General features: G+C 39.3%; 1 pseudogene across 1 annotated transcript in view; it reads right to left on the bottom strand.

Annotated features, from left to right (window-relative positions):
• LOC308352480 (non-POU domain-containing octamer-binding protein-like) overlaps positions 1 to 18,564 on the bottom strand; it is a 28,901-nt pseudogene extending 10,337 nt beyond the window's left edge. The window contains exon 1 of the transcript in view: positions 18,492 to 18,564. The product of the transcript in view is annotated as a non-POU domain-containing octamer-binding protein-like (transcript). The remainder of the gene's footprint in view (positions 1 to 18,491) is intronic.
• Positions 18,565 to 20,426: the final 1,862 nt, after the last annotated feature.

Here is a 20,426-nt window from a genome sequence, read left to right as displayed (position 1 = left end):
TTTAGTATAATCCCTTCACATGTCATTTAGGGACTGTTTCATTGTTATGATCAAAGACTGAGAACAAGGGACATCTGGTTGTATTTATTCTCTTCTAGTAATGTTTATGCTACTCTGAGCTCTTTGATTCACACAAGGCAAGGGGACATCAGTATGCTGATTGCATTTTTAGTAGGCATGAATTTGGGGAGCTCAGATAGCTTTAAAGGAAGACTAAAGCTGATTTGTCTTGCAGATTCTGAGTAGCATTACTGATATCAGTTAAACTAGGGTGTAAGTGTTCTTAACCTTCTCTTGAATGGATGTGCTGGGCAAATAGTTATATCAGTAAGTGAAAACCACTCCACCATCTTACCTTTGACTGTTTCATCTCTAACTGGGACTTGCTGTTGGGATACTTCTGTCTTCAGGGCTGTGTGAGCTCCTAGTTCTAGGTTGCTTTCTGCTTAAAGACAGAGCTGTCCAATCTTTTTTTTTTTTTTTTTTTTTTAAGATTTTGTTCACTTGTTTGACAGACAGAGATCACAAGTAGGCAGGGAGGCAGGCAGAGAGAGAGGGGGGGTGAGGAAGCAGGCTCCCCGCTGAGCAGAGAACCCAATGTGGGGCTTGATCCCAGGACCCTGAGATCAAAACCTGAGCCGAAGGCAGAGGTTTAACCCACTGAGCCACCCAGGGGCCCTGAGCTGTCCAATCTTTACTAGGTATCTTAGTGTTCTGGTTTCCTCACTTGTTTAAATTGAGCCCCCTCTCCTTGCCGTGATATCCTGAATAATAGATCAGACTGTCAAAATTACTTAATATTTCTTTTTTAAAAATTAATTAATTTTATTAATATATAATATATTATTTGCCCCAGGGATACAGGTCTGTGAATCGTCAGGCTTACACACTTGACAGCACTCAACCATATCATATACCCTCCCCAATGTCCATAACCTAACCACCCTCTCCATACCCCTTCTCCTCCCAGCAACCCTCAGTTTGTTTTGTGAGATTAGAAGTCTCTTATGGTTTGTCTCCCTCCTGATTCCATCTTGTTTCATTTTTTCCTTCCCTACCCCCCAAACTCCCCACTCTGCCTCTCAAATTCCTCATATCAGGTAGATCATATGATAATTGTCTTTCTCTGATTGATTTATTTTGCTCAGCATAATACCCTCTTGTTCCATCTACATTGTCACAAATGGCAAGATTTCATTTCTTTTGATGGCTGCATAGTATTCCTATATATATATATATATATATATATATATATATATATATATATATATATACCACATCTTCTTTATCCGTTCATCTGTTGATGGATATCTAGGTTCTTTCCATAGTCTGGCTATGGTGGGCATTGCTGCTATAAACATTCGGGTGCATGTGCCCCTTCAGATCACTACATTTGTATCTTTAGGGTAAATATCCAGTACTGTGATTCCTGGGTCGTGGGGTAGCTCTATTTTCAACTTTTTGAGGAACCTCCATGCTGTTTTCCAGAGTGGCTGCACCAGCATGCACCCACCAACACTGTAGGAGGGTTTCCCTTTCTCTGCATCCTCTCCAACATCTGTCGTTTCCCAACTTGTTAATTTTAGCCATTCTGACTGGTGTGAAGTGGTATCTCTTTGTGGTTTGGTTTGTATTTCCCTGATGCCAAGTGATGTTGAGCATTTTTTCATGTGTCTTTTGGCCATCTGGATGTCTTCTTTGCAAGAAATGTCTGTTCATGTCCTCTGTCCATTTTTTTTTTCCTCTGCCCATTTCTTGATTGGATTATTTGTTCTTTGGGTGTTGAGTTTGATAAGTTCTTTATAGATTTTGGATACTAGCCCTTTATCTGATATGTTGTTTGCAAATATCTTCTCCCATTCTGTCAGTTGTCTGTTGGTTTTGTTGACTGTTTCCTTGGCTGTGTAAAAGCTTTTGATCTTGATGAAATCCCAATAGTTCATTTTTGCCCTTGCTTCCCTTGCCTTTGGCGATGTTCCTAGGAAGAAGTTGCTGTGGCTGAGATTGAAGAGGTTGCTGTCTGTGTTCTCCTCAAGGATTTTGATGAATTCTTGTCTCACATTGAAGTCTTTCATCCATTTTGAGTCTATTTTTGTGTGTGTGTGGTGTAAGGAAATGGTCCAGTTTCATTTTCCTGCATGTGGCTTTCCAATTTTCCCAACACTATTTGTTGAAGAGACTGTCTTTTTTCCACTGGACATTCTTCCTGCTTCGTTGAAGATTGGTTGACCACAGAGTTGAGGGTCTATTTCTGGGCTTTCTATTCTGTTCCACTGACCTATGTGTCTGTTTATGTGCCAGTATCATATTGTCTTGATGATTACAGCTTTGTAATAGAGCTTGAAGTCTGGAATTGTGATGCCATGAACTTTGGCTTTCTTTTTCAACATTCCTCTGGCTGTTCGTGATCTTTTCTGGTTCCATATAAATTTTAGGATTATTTGTTCCATTTCTTCGAAACAAAAAAAAGGAAGGTATTCTATTTTTAAAGATTTTTATTTATTTATTTGACAGAGATCACAAGTAGGCAGAGAGGCAGGCAGAGAGAGAAGGGGAAGCAGGCTCCCTGCTGAGCAGAGAACCAGATGAGGGGCTCAATCCCAGGACCCTGAGATCATGACCTGAGCTGAAGGCAGAGGCTTAATCCACTGAGCCACCTAGGCACCCCAAGGAAGGTATTTTTATAGGGATTGCATTAAGCGTGTAGATTGCTTTAGGTAGCATAGACCTTTTCATAATATTTGTTCTTCCAGTCCATGAACATGGAACACTTTTCCATTTCTTTGTGTCTTCCTCAATTTCTTTCATGAATACTTTATAGTTTTTTGAGTACAGATTCTTTGCCACTTTGATTAGGTTTATTCCTAGGTATCTTATGGTTTTGGGTGCAACTGTAAATGGGATTGACTCCTTAATTTCTCTTTCTTTTGTCTTGTTGTTGGTGTATAGAAATGCAACTGACTTCTGTGAATTGATTTTATATCCTGACACTTTACTGAATTCTTGTACAAGTTCTAGCAGTTTTGGAGTAAAGTCTTTTGGGTTTTCCACATAAAGTATCATACCATCTGCAAAGAGTGAAGAGTTTGACTTCTTCTTTGGTGGTTTGGATGCCTTTAATTTCTTTTTGTTGTCTGATTGCTGAGGGTAGGACTTCTAGTACTATGTTGAATAGCAGTGATGATAGTGGACATCCTTGCCGTGTTCCTGATCTTAGTGGAAAAGCTCTCCATTTTTCTCCATTGAGAATGATATTCGCTGTGGGTTTTTCGTAGATGGCTTTGATGATATTGAGGAATATGCCCTCTATTCCTACACTTTGAAGAGTTTTGATCAAGAAAGGATGCTGTACTTTGTCAAATGCGTTTTCAGCATCTATTGAGAGTATCATATGGTTCTTGTTCTTTCTTTTATTAATGTACTGTATCACATTGATTGATTTGCAGATATTGAACCAACCTTGCAGCCCAAGAATAAACCCCACTTAGTCGTGGTGAATAATCCTTTTAATGTAGTGTTGGCTCCTATTGGTTAGTATTTTGGTGAGAATTTTTGCATCTCTGTCCATCAAGAATATTGGTCTGTAATTCTGTTTTTTGGTGGGATCCTTGTCTGGTTTTGGGATCAAGGTAATGCTGGCCTCATAAAATGAGTTTGGAAGTTTTTCTTCCATTTCTGTTTTTTGGAACAGTTTCAGGAAAAATAGGAATTAATTCTTCTTTAAATGTTTGGTAGATTTCCCCTGGGAAGCTCTCTGGCCCTGGGCTCTTGTTTGTTGGGAGATTTTGATGACTGCTTCAATCTCCTTACTGGTTATGGGTCTGTTCAGGTTTTCTGTTTCTTCCAGGTTTGGTTGTGGTTTATAGGTCTCTAGGAATGCATCCATTTCTTCCAGATTGTCAAATTTGCTGGCGTAGAGTTGCTCATAATATGTTCTTATAATTGTTTGTATTTCTTTGGTGTTGGTTGTGATCTCTCCTCTTTTGTTCATGATTTTATTTATTTGGGTCCTTTCTCTTTTCTTTTTAAGAAGTCTGGCCAGGGGTTTATCAATCTTATAAATTCTTTCAAAGAACCAGCTCCTAGTTTCATTGATTTGTTCTATTGTTTTCTTTTTCTTTTTTTCTGTTTTTTTCTGTTTTTTTCTGTTTCATTGATTTCTGCTCTGATCTTTATTATTTCTCTTTTCCTGCTGGGTTTAGGCTTTCTTTGCTGTTCTTTCTCCAGCTCCTTTAGGTGTAGGGTTAGGTTGTAAATTGAGACCTTTCTTGTTTCTTGAGAAAGGCTTGTATTGCTGTATATTTTCCTCTCAGGACTGCCTTTGCTGTGTCCCACAGATTTTGAACAGTTGTGTTTTCATTATCATTTGTTTCCATAAATTTTTTCAATTCTTCTTTAATTTCCTGGTTGACCCATTCATTCTTTAGTAGGATGCTCTTTAACCTCCATGTATTTGAGTTCTTTCCAACTTTCCTCTTGTGATTGAGTTCTAGCTTCAGAGCATTGTGGTCTGAAAATATGCAGGGAATGTTCCCAATCTTTTGGTACCAGTTGAGACATAATTTGTGACCCAGCGTGTGATCTATTCTGGAGAATGTTCCATGTGCACTAGAGAAGAATGTTATTCTGTTGCTTTGGGATGGAATGTTCTGAATATATCTGTGATGTCCATCTGGTCCAATGTGTCATTTAAGGCCTTTATTTCCTTGTTGATCTTTTGCTTGGATGATCTGTCCATTTCAGTGAGGGGGGTATTAACGTTCCCTACTATTATTATATTATTGTGAATGTGTTTCTTTGATTTTTCTTGATCACTGAACTTGGTCTTGCTGGATGTTCTTGTTGATCTTCTGAGGGAGGGGCCTGTTGTAGTGATTCTCAAATGTCTTTGCCCCAGGTGGAATTGCACTGCCCTTGCCAGGGGCCAGGCTAAGAAATCTGCTCGAGTTTGCCCTGGGAAGTTTTTGTTCCCTGGATGCTTTCCGTGGAGCTCTGGAGGATATGAATGAAAATGGTGGCCTCCCAATCTCCAGCCCAGAGGAGCTGAGAGCTCAGAGCCCCACTCCTCAGTGCACCCTCAGAGAAAAAGGGTCAATCACTCCTGTCTCCCTGGTCTCTCCGGCCACGTTCTGGGTTCACTGGGCCTGTGACCAAGTGTTTCTGTCTCTGGCACACAGCCCCATTTGGCGTCTCCAAACCCAACAGATTCTTGCCTTTAGAGGAGGAAGGTGAGTCTCCCTGGATCTCCCACTTGTGGAGTCCCTGCTCAAAGAGCAGTGGTCCAGCTGTGCCATGGGTCACAGTTTAAGGTAACCCCGAGCTTAGAGCTCACTCCTCTGCTCTGTCTCTGTAGTCACCTTACCCGCTCTAATACCTGGGAGCTCTGCCACATTCAGACAGCCGTGATCTTTCATTGTCCCCGTGGGTCCTGAGACCACACTGTCCCTGCAAGGGCTCCACCCCCACTTAGCCTCTGGAGCAATATCCCTCAGTGGAGCAGACTTCTAAAAGTTCTGATTTTGTGCTCCACTGCTCTGCCGCTTACCAGGAGCTGGTCTCTCCCGCCGCGGTTGATCTTCTTGTCGCTTTGGATTCACTTCTCCGCATGTCCTACCTTTCAGAAAGTGGTCGATTTTCTGTTCCTAGAATTGCTGCTCTTCTTCTCTTGGATCTCCTGTTGAGTTTGTAGGTGTTCGGAGTGGTTTGATAACTATCTAGCTGAACTCTTGTGACCTGATGTCATTTCAGTCCGCTACTCCTCTGCCATCTGGCCTCTCCTAGTACTTCATATTTCATAGGAAAAAGGTGAAGGCCAGATATTTGAAAACCAAAGGGATTGCAGATTTTACTAGATAAGGAAACACCAGAAGGTAAAGAGGGCTGCGGCTGTGCTACTAACTGCACAGTGTAATAGTCAAGAGGGACTTGGACTGTCTAGATGCCTCCACTTGCTGTGAGACTTTGGAGAAGTTACTTAACAACTCTTGAATCCTTAGTGTTATTGACTGTAAGTTAAGAGTAACACTTGATTCTTAGTGGTGATGCATGGATGAGAAGCAACCCTAGGGATACAATGATTACTATTTATATTAATTATAATTATGATGTTTATGTAAATGTATATAAGCATAATTATACATGCATTGTATCCATATTTATATTATTATATAGTTATATAATATGAAATTGTATAAGCTGAAATATATAATTATATTTTTAAGTATATCAATAATTGATACATAAGTAAATGTGCATTGTATTATTTTATTTATCCCATTTAATATGTATTTATCATATATAAACATTTATGAGTATATATAACTATAATTATAGTTATTATATTTATCATAATTATAGTGCATGGCATGTTTTTAATACCTAATAGATAATTAAATTTTTAAAAGTTGGGCACTAATTTAGGTTTTTTTTTTTAAAGATTTTTATTTTTATATTTGACAGAGAACGAGAAAGTGAGAAAGGGAATACAAGCAGGGTGGGTGAGAGGGAGAAGGAGGCTTCCCGCGGAGCAGGGAGCCTGATGTGGGGCTCCATCCCAGGACTGTGGGATCCTGACCTGAGCTGAAGGCAGACGCTTAACAACTAAGCCACCCAGATGCCCCAGTCTGCTTTTAGGACCTATGTCCTCCTTCCCCCTTCATCTGAGAAAGCACAAGATTTGGGCATATAATTTGGGCATAGACTATCAGAATGTCCCAGATTATCATAATTGTTTAAGTTGAGCAAGTGACTGAGCTGTTCAGTTACTTTAGGCCTTTTTGATCTTCCTTAGCTAAAATAGTTGCTTAATGTAGCAACTGTAGTCATTCATATATTTAGATCATAATGCAAATAAAAATAAATAGTAAATAAAAATGAAGAAATTTATCACATTTTATGTGTTAAAGAGGGAAAGAATGGGAAAATGGGTTGAGTATTAAGTAAACATCACTTTCTAATGGAACTAATGAGTATATGAGCCCATATATTTCCTTTTGTTTTATTCCCTAAGCTGGTTTGAGTAAGAATTCTGTCACTCAAAATAAGAAGAGTCCTGACCAATCTTAAGAAATAATAAATGTAGTCCATGTCTGGAGACACTGTACAGTGGGTTTTGGGAGAAGTCCCCAGGGCTGCTTAACCATAAATGTTGTACAAATCAAAATGAGGCCAGATTAGGATCCTTAATAAAGCCATAACATGAAGGTCATTTTGGGCAAACCAGACTTTCTTAAGAATTAATTCTTAAGAATTTTTACAAGTCAGATTTGGGAAATTTCAAATGCCTGGATGCTGGGATAATTGATATTCAAAGTTAGAGTCTGCAGGGGCACTAGGGTGGCTCAGTCAGTTAAGTGTCTGACTCTTGGTTTCAGCTCAGGTTGTTATCTTAGGGTCCTGAGACCGAGCCCCACGTCAGGCTCCACACTGAGCACTAAGTGTGGAGCCTGCTTAAGATTCTCTCTCTACCCTCTCCTCTCCCTGCACTCACTCACTCAAATAAATAAATACATCTTTAAAAAAAAAAGTTAGAGTCTGCAACTTCTTCCTTCTATTAGAGAAAGCTGCTTCCTGAATACTTGCTGCAGCCTGCAGGTTTCAGAGCAAATGTCCTTCTTCATGTAATCATGGAACTAATCATTTTAGTTAGAATCCCTTATGTTCCTGACAAAAGCTTATAAAATTCTGTCTCTCAATTTACTAGAATGTGTTGTTTGACAACTACTTAAATTTAAATCTTACTCATTTTTTTTGCATGTCACATCTAAAGTTTTAAATGGAAATATAAATTCTGATTTTTAAAAATTTAGCAGTAAAATAGTTTGAAATGATGAATTGATTGACTTATGTGAAGAATTTTAAGCCTGAATTTTCCTTATGTTTGCTTTCACCCAGTGGTGATCGTTTTCACCCAAACAGCTTTCAGTACTTGCTTGTAAAAACAATGCTCCAAAAAATCTGATGTCCTAATGATAATGAGATTGGTCAGTGACATTTAATTGTATCTTTATCCTTTATCTAGTTTTCTGTCACACCCATTTCATTAGTAATTCCAATATCTGGTCCTTTCGTGTTTTCTCTCCAGAACAGAAAATCACTTATATTTATTCGAAAACTCTATAAATAGCTGTGGACTCTGGGCTCTCTGCTGCCATTTGAATAAATAATGCTTTTTGAATAAAAGGATTGTACAATTTAAAGGTCGCATTATAACAACTCACTTTAGTCTTTAACATGACCAACCATCAGAGGTGGAGTTAGCAGTGAGATTTGGATAAGAAAGATTCACAATTCTGATTTTTTGTGCAGCTTGGCAACAGTTCCTGAGGACAGTGTGAATGAAACCCCAAGTCTAAATAGCCCATAGGATAATACACTCTCTAGCATGCTGAGAAATAGAGAGTGAAGAAAATTAAAGCTTCAATGGTCTTGTATAAGGATTTCATAAATTATGTTCTAATACAAAAATGAGTTTGAAAATAACTCTCATACCATTTTTTAGACTTGTAGTAGGTTTAGAACTGTGACAAAACCCAAAATTATGTAGGTATTGACACTTATACAACATAGTTAAATATGAATGAATATAATTTTAATTGTTAACTACTTATGTATTGAACGAATATTACTTATGACTTGCCAGCCACTGGGCTTAGTGCTTTACAGATATTAGCTCATTCAGTTCTCACAACAGCCCCAATGTGATAGCTATTATGAGGTCCATTTTATAGATAAGAAACAGAGGCATATAGAGATTGAGGAACTTGCCTACTCTTGCCTAGTAGAGGATGCCGGGCTCCAGTTTTGTCGAGCCTGGACTTTCCTTGACAGTGCTGTTCCAGGGAAATATTAAGTGTGTTTGCTTATATTCTCTACAGATACTCATGTTATTTATCACTTCCCACAACTAAACACAAGTTTTTTTTTTAATTGTTCAGTTCACACACTCATCATATTTAGCTTTTTAAAAACTTTTTACTTTAAAATACTATGGCATGTTAGGGTTCTGCAGAGAAACAGAACCAGGAAGAGGATATAAATATATATGTGATTATGGAGGCTGAGAAGTTCCACGAACTGCTGTCTGCAAGCTGGAGACCCAGGAAAGCCAGTGGTATAGTTCAAGAACTGGAGGGTCAGTAGTGTAAGTCCTGATCCAAGGGCAGGAGACTACTCATATTCCAGTTCAGCCAGTCAGGCAGAGAGAATGGGCTCTTCTTTTCATTGCTTTTCTGTTCTATTCAGTCCCTCAATGGATTGGATGATGCCCACTTGCATTAAGGAGGACAGTCTCCTGAACCCACTATTCCAAATGCTAATCTCATCAAGAAATACCCTTAGCAGACACACCCAGAAGTAATGTTTAATCTGAGTACCCCATGTCCCAGTCATGTTGATACATAAAATTAACCATTATATAGAGATATACACAAGGGCACCTGGGTGGCTCAGTTGTTAAGCGTCCTTCGGCTCAGGTCATGATCCCAGGGTCCTGGGATTGAGCCTCACAATGGGCTCCCTGCTTGGTGGAAAACCTGCTTCTCCCTCTCCCACTCCCTCTGCTTGTGTTCCTCTCTCCCTGTGTCTGTCTCTGTCACATAAATGAAAAAAATCTTAAAAAAAATAAAAAAGAGAAATACATATAAAGTTGCCACACCCAAACTCATAGGGAGACACCATGTGCTCTTCATCCAGACTTTGCCAGTAGTAACATCTTGTGTAATGATAGTACACTGTCAAAACCAGGAAACTGACATTGGCACATTCCACCTAGTTTATTCTGATTTCATCAGTTTTACAAGCACTCTTTGGCCCCCCATAGTTTGTTACTGGTTTGTAATTCTTTCCATCACATGGGAGGTCCTAACTTTCTCTAGTCAAATATTTCACTCTTTTTTTGTGTGTGTGGCTGTAACATTCATAATTTGCTTACAAAGTCTTCACCACCAAATTATGAAAATATCTCTTATTAAATATATTTTCTTTTAGTACTACATTTCTCTTAGAATTTCCTTTTATGTGTAGTATAAACCAAATTTAATTTTTTCACCAAATGAATAGCCATTTATGATGGTACCACTTACTGAATAGCCAATCCTTTCCTACTGATTAGAATGCCACATTTATCATATAAATTTGTATGTTTTTGTACTCACCATTTTGTTCTGTTTTTCTTTGACTCTGTCAATGCTGTTATTTATTTATTAGTTTATTTCATATCAGACAGCTTAAGTCTTTTTTTAAAAAATTATTTATTTATTTTAGAAAGGGAGAGAGAGAGAGAGTGCAAATTAGTGGGAAGGGGATAGAGGGTGAGAGAGAATTCTGAAGCAGACTCCCTGCTGAGCGCGGAGCCAGATGCAGGGCTCAGTCCCAGTACCTGGAGATCATGGCCCAAGCTGAAATCAAGAGTCAGCCACCCAACTGACTGAGCCACCCAGGCCCTCCAATACTGGATAATTTAGATGTAATTTTCAAATGTGTATAAATACTGTTCATTTTAACAAGGAAATAACATTGATGTGAAGTTATAGAGCATGAATGACTTCTTTCTCTAAGCCCCTCATGGTCCTGTAGAGAGCCCTAACTCAAATGCTTCTGGTAACCAAGCAAGTATCAAATATACGAGGACTTCAGCACTAAGTCAATTAAGATTGATTTATACCCTAAACATGAATACAAGTCTTTCCTAAAAGCATCCCATTTCAGTTATTTAACATAACTTTCTGTCCACACAATTCTGTCACCTTTAAATGTCTACCTCTAGTCTAGTGGAAATAATTTGGTATTAGAATAAAAAACCTCCCCAGGCCCTCCTCATTTATTAACTGGGAGGCTTTAAACAAATTGCTTAACCTCTCAGAAGCTCAGTTTCCTATTCTGTAAAAGAAATAATACTTAGCATATGGTTGGACTCATTATTATGTGAAATAATACACATCAAAACACTAAGTGTATGTATGTCTTGTGCGTGTTTTTTACTGCATAGACAGTGGAATTTAAGAAGTAACTTACTTAGGGAGGGGAACACATCTTTTGATCTAGAGAAAGGTCACTTTGAACCCATTAAATTCAGGCACCTAGGAAATTTGTAAATAAACATTTTATTTATAAGCTTTTATGCTTTTGGGTAGTATCTTGGGAGTACAAATAATTGTTACAAGTAGTCCTTACTCTTGATAAGTTTATAGCCTGGTGGAGACACGGATGTTGTAGAGTTAAGGACATCTTTTAAAAATTTTTTTTCTTCTGGGCGCCTGGGTGGCTCAGTGGGTTGAGCCTCTACCTTCAGCTTGGGTCATGATCTCAGAATCCTGGGATCGAGTCCTGCATCAGGCTCTCTCCTTGGTGGGGAGCCTGCTTCCTCTGTTCTCTCTCTGCCTGCCTCTCTGCCTACTTGTGATCTCTCTCTGTCAAATAAATAAATAAAATCTTAAAAAAAATTTTTTTTCTTCTTCTCTTCCTGTCCAGCATCTATTCTCACCCTTTCAGGACTTGACCACCTTACTCTAAATTTGTATATGGGGTTGGGGCTTTTTCAGAGGTAGGCATCTATATCACAGGCTGGACCTTTTGGAGATGACTAGTTCCCAAGAATCATGATTGCTTCAAGACTGAGCATAAGACCTACATCAGCTCAATAAACTGAGAGTTTTGCTGGAGGTGTTGGGAAAGAAACTCTTTGTATAAATTGTTACCCCAGGAAATTTAATGATGGACCATCATTAAAAAAAAAAACAAAAAACCCTGGGCTCCTGGGTGGCTCAGTCAATTAACTGTCTGACTTTGGCTCAGGTCATGATCCCAGAGGCCTGGGATCGAGCCCCATGTTGGGCTCCATGCTCAGTGGGGAGCCTGCTTCTCCTTCTCCCTGGGTCCCTCCCCCTGCTCTTGCTCTCTCTCTCTCTCTCAAATAAATAAATAAATAAATAAATCTTTTTTAAAAGCCACACAAAAAAAGAGCCCAAACCAAACATCATCAAAAAAGGCAAAATAACTACAGCAACAAAAACATGCCTGAGAAGGATACCTGCACAGAAGGCAGCAGAGTTGAGAGACAGGGGAAGGAGACACCAAGGCTGATGCCTTTGTTGGGGCCCTCAAATTCGCTGTCTGTGTTTGAACTTCCTAATTACCTTTTTGGTTTGAAAACACAGGTTGAGGTATCTTTCTGTTATTTTCAACTAACAGTTCTGACCAACATAGAAATATAATACATATATGAAAAATATGCAAGGAAGCTTATAAAATAACATAATCCATCCCTCAGAAATCTGGAAGTTTATTATTCTTCCCAGGCATAACTGTTCCAAGTTTGGTTCATACAAGCTGGAGAGGAGTTTTGAAAGTAGATGATAGACATTGCTACAATTTTTAAAAATACCCTTAGAGATTGGGTTCCATTGACCCTCAAAGATAATGGAACCCAAGACTTAATATTGGGGGGCTTTCCTTCTTATAACTAGTCTGTATTATGTATCGTGCAATTTCAGCATATTTCCTGAGTATTTCCAGCATATTTCCTTGAGGGTTAATAGTGAAATGGAATTAATAAAAAATATGGAGAGAATTCATTTTGATGTAAAGATTAAGATTAGTGGGCAATGTTTAGGCATGACAGAAAGTGTCCTGCAGAGGGGGTTTTCTTCTGTTCCCTCTTCCCCCTCAACTTCCTGCCTTTCTTTTCTTTTCTTTTTTTTTAAAGATTTTATTTATTTATTTGACACAGAGAGAGATCACAAGTAGGCAGAGAGGCAGGCAGAGAGAAAGGGGAAGCATGCTCCCTGCTGAGCAGAGAGCCCAATGTGGGGCTTGATCCCAGGACCCTGAGATCTTGACCTTAGCCAGAGGCAGAAACTTAACTCACTGAGTTACCCAGGTGCCCCAACTTCCTGCCTTTCATTGGAAATAACCTCTGCCTACCCCACATATCTGCCTCTGCCACAGAGCTCAGCACCAAGGCCACTCTTTTGCTTGAAGACATTTTATCTTTACAACAAGAGAATTATACCAAACACATATAATTGTGTTTAAAAATGAACATTAGAATTCATAAACCAAGTTTTTGTCATTGAGATCAGTTAATAAAATTTCCCAGCCCAGAGCTGAGGCACAGAACTGGGGAGTTCTGATCTGAGTGAGGTGGAAGGAGTGATGGAATCTGAAACACAGAGAAGAACCAGCTGCTGCGACCTCTGCCCCCCCACCTCGCCCCGCGCCCGCCGCAACAATGCAAGAGGGCATTATGAGAACAACGGCATAAAGATAGGCTGATCTAGGTTTGGGTCATGGCCTTATTGCTTATCTGGGAAGTTACTAGGACTTTAGGATCCTCTTCTGTAAAAGGAGAAAAGAATAATACCTATCTCAAATGATGTTGAGAACATCTGGTTGGTGTTGACCACATACCACAGAGCCCGGGCATATATATATATATATATATACACACACACACACACACACACACACACACACACACACACATGCTATTATCATTCTCATCATCATTGATGTTGGTTTTACTACAGTAGGAAAGACAGATGCTTTAAGGAAGGGACTGTGCTGAAGGTAGCTTGACTCTTTATGGGTTTGCTTCAGGAAGGTAAATTTTGCTATCAGGAAATACAAAGATTTACCTTAAAAATCACAACCTTCCCACTCAATGAAGAAGAAAAAGCCATTGGAAGCTTTTGAGCAGCAGAGTGATACTTCCCATTTAGCAGGATCCTTGGCAGCTGTGTTGACAGTAGGCTGCAGGGAGGGAAGGTGGTGGCAGAGGCTGTTATTTGGCTGTTGATATGATGGAGGCAAGAAATGCTAGTGGCTCAGAGCAGGGTTACAGGAGGAGGAGAGTGAAGTGACTGAGTCCTTGTCTTGGTCCTTTCAGGCTGCTGATACCAAAACACCTCCCACTGAGTGGCTTATAAAGAGCAGAAATCAGTTCTCACAGTCCTGGAGGCTGGAAGTCCAGGATCACAGTACTGGCATGGTTGGGTTCTGGTGAAGGCTTGCTGACTTCTTGTTACATTCTCATATGGCAGAAGGGATCAGGCCTCTGTGGGGTCTTCTTATCAAAGTACTCATCCCAGGGTACCTGGCAGGCTCAGTGGAACGTGCGGCCCTTGATCTTGGGGTTGTGAGTTTGGGCCCCATGTGGGGCATAGAGATCACTTAAAAATAAAAAAAAATCTTCAAAGAAAAGTACTAATCCCATTCATGATGGCTCCACCCTCATGATTTAAGCACCCCTCAAAGGCTCCATCTCCTAATATCATCACATTGGGCATTAGAATTTCAACATAGGAATTTTAGGGAGACACAAATATTCAGACCATAGCAGTCCTGCAGGTTGGGAAATAGACCTGATGGATTAGTGTGAAAAATAGAGAGGAGTCAAGGATAATTCCATGTATTTCTTGTCCAGACAACTGGGAGAAAGGAGCTATCTTGCAGGACTTTTCCCTTGTCTCCTGTGAACTTTCCTTTTCTGGTGTTCTCTTTCTCCTGTGCACGGTTTTTCTCGGTAGTGTACGAAAAGGCTGGTTACAATGCCCAGCCCAACCCATATACAGAGTACAGCTTTTTACCCATGGTTTTATTCAGCTGTAATAGACATATAACACTGTGGAAGTTTAAGGTGCAGAATGTGATGATTTGATGCATGTGTATATTATGAAATTATTAAAATATAATTTTGGATTGAATGTATAGATTACCATCAGAGAAGAGAGGAAGGATCAGACAAGAGCATGTTGAAGGTTTACTCCCTTTAAGAGAAGGCCACTTTGATGGGGCGCCTGGGTGGCTCAGTGGGTTAAGGCCTCTGCCTTTGGCTCAGGCCATGATCCCAGGGTCCTGGGATCGAGACCCATATGGTATTGGGCTCTCTGCTCAGCAGGGAGCCTGCTTCCTCCTCTCTCTCTCTGCCTGCCTCTCTGCCTACTTGTGATCTCTGTCTGCCAAATAAATAAATAAAATCTTAAAAAAAAAAAAAAGAGAAGGCCACTTTGATAGGGAAATCAAAAGATGACTTCTCAGACCACAGAAGGACTGAGAAAACCTATCAAGGGCACAAAACATGGGAGAGAACTCTTAGAGCAGATTGTTCAAGAAAATAGGTGGTTATCATAAGCTTTAGATACTCTCCAACCTGAATTCACAAAGTTGGAGCATATTTGCATTACTTTATGTGTCTTTGTACTGAGTTAGAGTTCATTGTGACTTACATATTTGAACAGTTTTCCTTTGGATTAATCTAATTTCAAGTTTAAACATTCATTAATGTTGTTACATAGAATTTACTTCGAGTCAGCACTCTGGAATTGAAATGTTCACTGTACACATACTTTGTTTCTTCAGTTACAAACGTGGTGAAACAGTGTTGGTTTTTAGCACTGACTTGGGGATCAGGGTGTGATTTTACCTAATTAAAGCATTTAGTTCTTGATTAACTCCTGTAATTTAAGTATTTACTGCTGTGCACCAGTCTCCATTTCAATTGAGTCAGTTGGTTTTAAAAGGTAAAATTTGGTGCCATCCAGTGGCAAAATTGCAAATTGCAGCACAAGCTCACTTGTGAAGAAAGGATTTAAAATTGAAATGGTAACTGGCTCATTATTATACCCTGTAATTCACAGAGATCTTAATAATTATAAAGGAAAAATAGCATAAATTTGGAATTACATTTAACTGCAACATAATATAGTATAAAAATTAAATCTTGGAATTAAGAGACTGGAGACAGATATTCTGGAGTTGTTTCTTTTGTGAGATCGGAATGTTACCTACATGATGGCAGAGAGCTGGACAATTTGTATTTTTAAGATATAAATTACGATTACATATCATACTTTGGCATTGACTGAATTTGATTATAAAGAAGATTTGTGTATTACGCTCTGTTAAATAACATCTTTACATTTACATGTTTGAAAAAATATTGGGGATGGGGCAGAGGGAGAGGGAAGGAATCTTAAGCAGATTCCACATCCAGCCCCTAGCCCAATGGGGGGGGGGGCTTAGTCTCACAACCCTGTGTATGACTTTAGCCAAAATCCAGAGTTGGATGCTTGACTGACTGAGCCACCCAGGCACCCCTGAAGATTTTTAAAATGTTTTATTCCACTTACAAGAGCTTTGTAAAATTCTGAACTTTTGAAAGTCATTCACAGCTGAAATATGAGGAATATTGCTCTAAGTGCCAAAATTAAGAGTGAAAATACCCATTGTGTAAGAGACCCTTCCTGCTCACAGATGTATTTTGTGGCAGTACTAGGAAGTTTTTTGTCATCCAGTTTAATGACAACCATATGGGTTAAAAACACTTCCTTGAACAGGAGATACACTTTTATAGCAAGACTGACAGGTCAGAACTTTTATTAGTTAGCATGCAGTTTCGGCTGTTGAAAGTCATCCAGTAATAACAGTGTTTAAATAAGATAGAGATAAATTCTCTCTCATGTTAAAGCCTGAGTAGGTGATTTAAGACTAGGGTACTAGTCTACGATGTCTGTCATTATCCAGGACCCAGGCTTCTTTTATCTGTGATCTTGAACATGCAGCTCATCCATGATGGCTACCTTGTTCCTTTTTCATCCATGGCTTTCTCTATACTTCTCCATCTTTAAAGCCATAGGAGGCAAATGGGCAGAGGACAGTTCTCAGGACTAGTATGGTTCAAGACTTACTGTGCCTCATGAGTTCATGTTTCCTTAGAAAATAGAATATCTGGTCAAAACAAGCCAATATACTCTTCTCTTTGTGAAATATACATGTATACATTAATTTAATTAATTATACCAAAATTAAGAAAGAAAGTAAACCAATGCAACTGATTCCATTAAACCAATGGTTCAAAAGCAGTGTTCTCGGCCTTTGTTACATATTGTAATCACTAAGAGAGCTTGAAAAATACTGATGCCTGAATCAAGAAATTGAGGTTCTAATCTAATTGGTCTAAGGTGTGCTTTGGCCATCAACAAATTTCAATAAATACCTCATTAGGTGATTCTAACTGCAGCAAGATTGAGAACCATTGTTCTAGAATTTGTTGTACCTCAGGATCACATGAGCAACTTCTAAAAGCATATCTGGGCCCATCCCCCATCCCACCCTTCATTTCATTATGCTAAAGTTAATCTGGAGTGAATCTCAGGCATCTGTGTTTTTAAAAAGTTTCTGAAGTAATTCTAATTGTAAGCAGGGCTGAAAATCTCTGCTAAAGATGGAAAAGAGTTTCTTTCGTGATTTTTTTTTTTTTTTTGGCACGCTACATACTTATACTCGAATTTATAGAGCATTTCTGTTAGATTAAAAGAGCAGTTTCTGGGATAAGAAACTATAACTATGTTGTAGATTTAGTACTCTCATATGAGCACTTCATTGAATCTCAAATTTGCCCCAACTTCGACTGGTATGTTAAAGTAGTGTCGGCAATAAAATTAACTACCAATTTACACACCTGTGTTTGCATACAATTTCCTAACATTTTCAATTGTTAGGTAGCTTTAAATAACTTGATTACAGTTAAATGATTAAAACTTTCTTTTGTCATTAAAAGATTTGAGAGAGAGGCAATTTTATTGATGGAAAAACTCTTCAGAAACCATAATCTTTCTCTACTGTTGCCAACACATAGGCTATTCTGGGTTGTTCTAGGAACCTCAGAATCTTGATGTAATCCAATTTGATCAGGAAGTAGTTGGCTACATACCTACTAGAACCAATAATTTCTTTGTGCTCCAGATTTCCACTTTTGGGGCCAAAGGTTTTTGTTTTTGTTTTCTGTTATGGTATAAAATGAATCTCAACAGTGAGATCTATCGAGTATTTGCATAAATTTGGCCAGATTCTTTACAAAATGTCTCAGAGAAATCCCTTAACCCAGTATGCAGAAGGTATATCCCACTGGGGTACTGTTAAATGCTCCTCCAGGTTAGGGGACCATCTATCCCTAACTCCTCATGTTTTCTTAGAAGGAAGGGAATTTCCATTCTCCTCCCAAGGAGGGAGAGCCTACAAGTGGAACACTTCCATCCTCTCCCTATTGCTTTTCTTTCTTCTCCCTATGAGAAGATTGAATTACCTGAGTGGGCAGTTTTGGAGAAGTTGAGTATGCTTGGCTCTGCTCCTTCACATTCTCTCCTTTTGAGTTCTCTTTGTGCAAAAAGAAACTGTATCCTGGTCCTTGAGGAGTAGTATAGCAGCCTGACATGGACTGTGTCCTTACCTTCATGTCTGCTAAGCTCAAGTGCCTCCCAGTGACTGTACCCCAGTTTTCTAGTTCTGTCCTACTCCTACTCTCCCAGATGAATACCCCATTCTTCTCTTATCTCATTACACTTCAGCACTTCCCTCCTTGAACCACAGGATCAAGTGATGATGCTTATCCTTTCTTTGCTGAGAAAATAGAAGTTATTAGCAAGGAACTTGCACAGGATCCCACTACCTAATCTACTAAAGCATCTATATCTAAACCCACATAACACTCTTACCTCCACTTAAAGGAGATGAACAGTTTAAGTACCAATCTAAGGCCACTTTCTCCACTTGTGCCCTGGATTCCATTGCTTTTCACCTCCCTAAGGGCATTGCTCAAGCAAATTCTCCCCTCTCTCTTCAATTATTAATTTGTATTGATCTACATGATCATTCAGATTAGCATATACATGGCTTTAGCATTTCTCACCTAAAAAATAAAAAGCTTCCTTTGACCCCCTCCCTCCCACTGGCTTCCACCATTTCTCAGCTCCCCTTAACAGCAAATTTTCTCAGAAAAGTAGACCACGTTTTCAGTCTCCCGTTCCTCTCCTCCCATTCCTCATGAATCCGCTCTAGTCAGGCTTCCATCTCTATCACTTTGTTCTAATCGAAGTGAGAAATTACCTTTCCATTGCTAAATCCAGTGGTATATTTAAGTACTTATCTCTCTTGATCTACAGAAGCATTTGACACAGTTGGACACCATTTTCTTCACATCATTGCTTGCTCCTTCTTAATCTCCTTTTGGCAGATCAATTTCATTTTTCCAGCTCTTTGTCCTCTTTTATTTTCCATTCTTAGATCACTTTCTTCTCTTTAGCTCCCTAGGTGAATTCATCCATTTCTCCAAGTCTCTTTTTTATGTATTCATTCTTCTCCTTATTGATTTACACTCTCCTTTTGATATCCTATTAATTTGAATATTTATTCAAATACTATTAACACATCTTGCATTAGATAATGAGAGGTGAAGGAGGTAAGAAAACAAAAATAGTCATATAAAGCTAAGTAAAAACACTGGTAACTATTACAGTTCTCATTTCTGCAACAGGTCACATGGATGTAGCTAATATTTGTAACTGCCTTCTACTACCCCTTCAATATTTCCTTTGCTGTGAGCATTTACCTCCACAGTTGTGATTCTTTGCCTGGTGAGGGGACACTAATTCTCATCCTTGAAGGATTTGAACCTTTACATTTCTACTTAACTTAATTGTTTTCCGTGAACTTTACTCACAGGACATGATAGTATTAAGAAGTGTCCTACAGGGGCGCCTGGGTGGCTCAGTGAGTTAAAGCCTCTGCCTTCGGCTCAGGTCATGATCCCAGGGTCCTGGAATCGAGCCCCGCATCGGACTCTCTGCTCTGCAGGGAGCCTGCTTCCTCCTCTCTCTGCCTATTTGTGATCTCTGTCTGTCAAATAAATAAATAAAAATCTTTAAATAAAAAAAAAATAAAAAAAGAAGTGTCCTACAGGAACTTCTCTTTTCCAAACTCATTTCTTTCATGTATTAGCAACCTCAATTTCCCCGTTTTCACTAATCAACCCCTAGCCGTACGATCATCCCCGCTTTTGCCTGTTGATTCAGTGTCACGAGGAGCAGGTGCCAGTCTCAGATCCCAGTACAGTGAGTTCACTGGAATATTCCTAAGCACAAGCTCTATATAGTGGCAGTGTTGGGAAATTTATTGAGGCTGACCTTTAAAAAAAAAAAAAGATTTTATTTATTTATTTGAGAGAGAGAGAGCGTGCACACAAGCAGGGGGAGGAGTAAAAGGAGAGGGGGAAATAGACTCCCTGCTGAGTAGGGAGCTGGACACAGGGCTCTGTCCCAGGACCTTGGGATTATGACCTGAGCCAAAGGCAGCTGCTTAACCAACTGAGCCACCCAGGTGCCCTGAGGCTGATCATTTAAGCCTCATCCTTGTAGCTTTATCATTAATAAAGTTCATGCTTTGCGGGTGCCTGAGTGGCTCATTTGGTTAAGCATCTACCTTCATCTCCGGTCATGATCTCCTGGGATGGAGCCTGGCGTCAGGCTCCACACTCAGTGGGGAGTCTGCTTGAGGATTCTCTCTCCCCCCCTCTCTCTCTGCCCCTCCCTCTGCTAATGCTCTCTCTTTCTCAAATAAAGACATCTTTTAAAAAAAATGAAATTCATGCTTTC

This window comes from Martes martes (genome assembly GCF_963455335.1).
Source record: "Martes martes genome assembly, chromosome: 11".
In the NCBI taxonomy this organism is placed as follows: domain Eukaryota; kingdom Metazoa; phylum Chordata; class Mammalia; order Carnivora; family Mustelidae; genus Martes; species Martes martes.
This window is presented reverse-complemented; position numbering and strand designations above follow the sequence as displayed.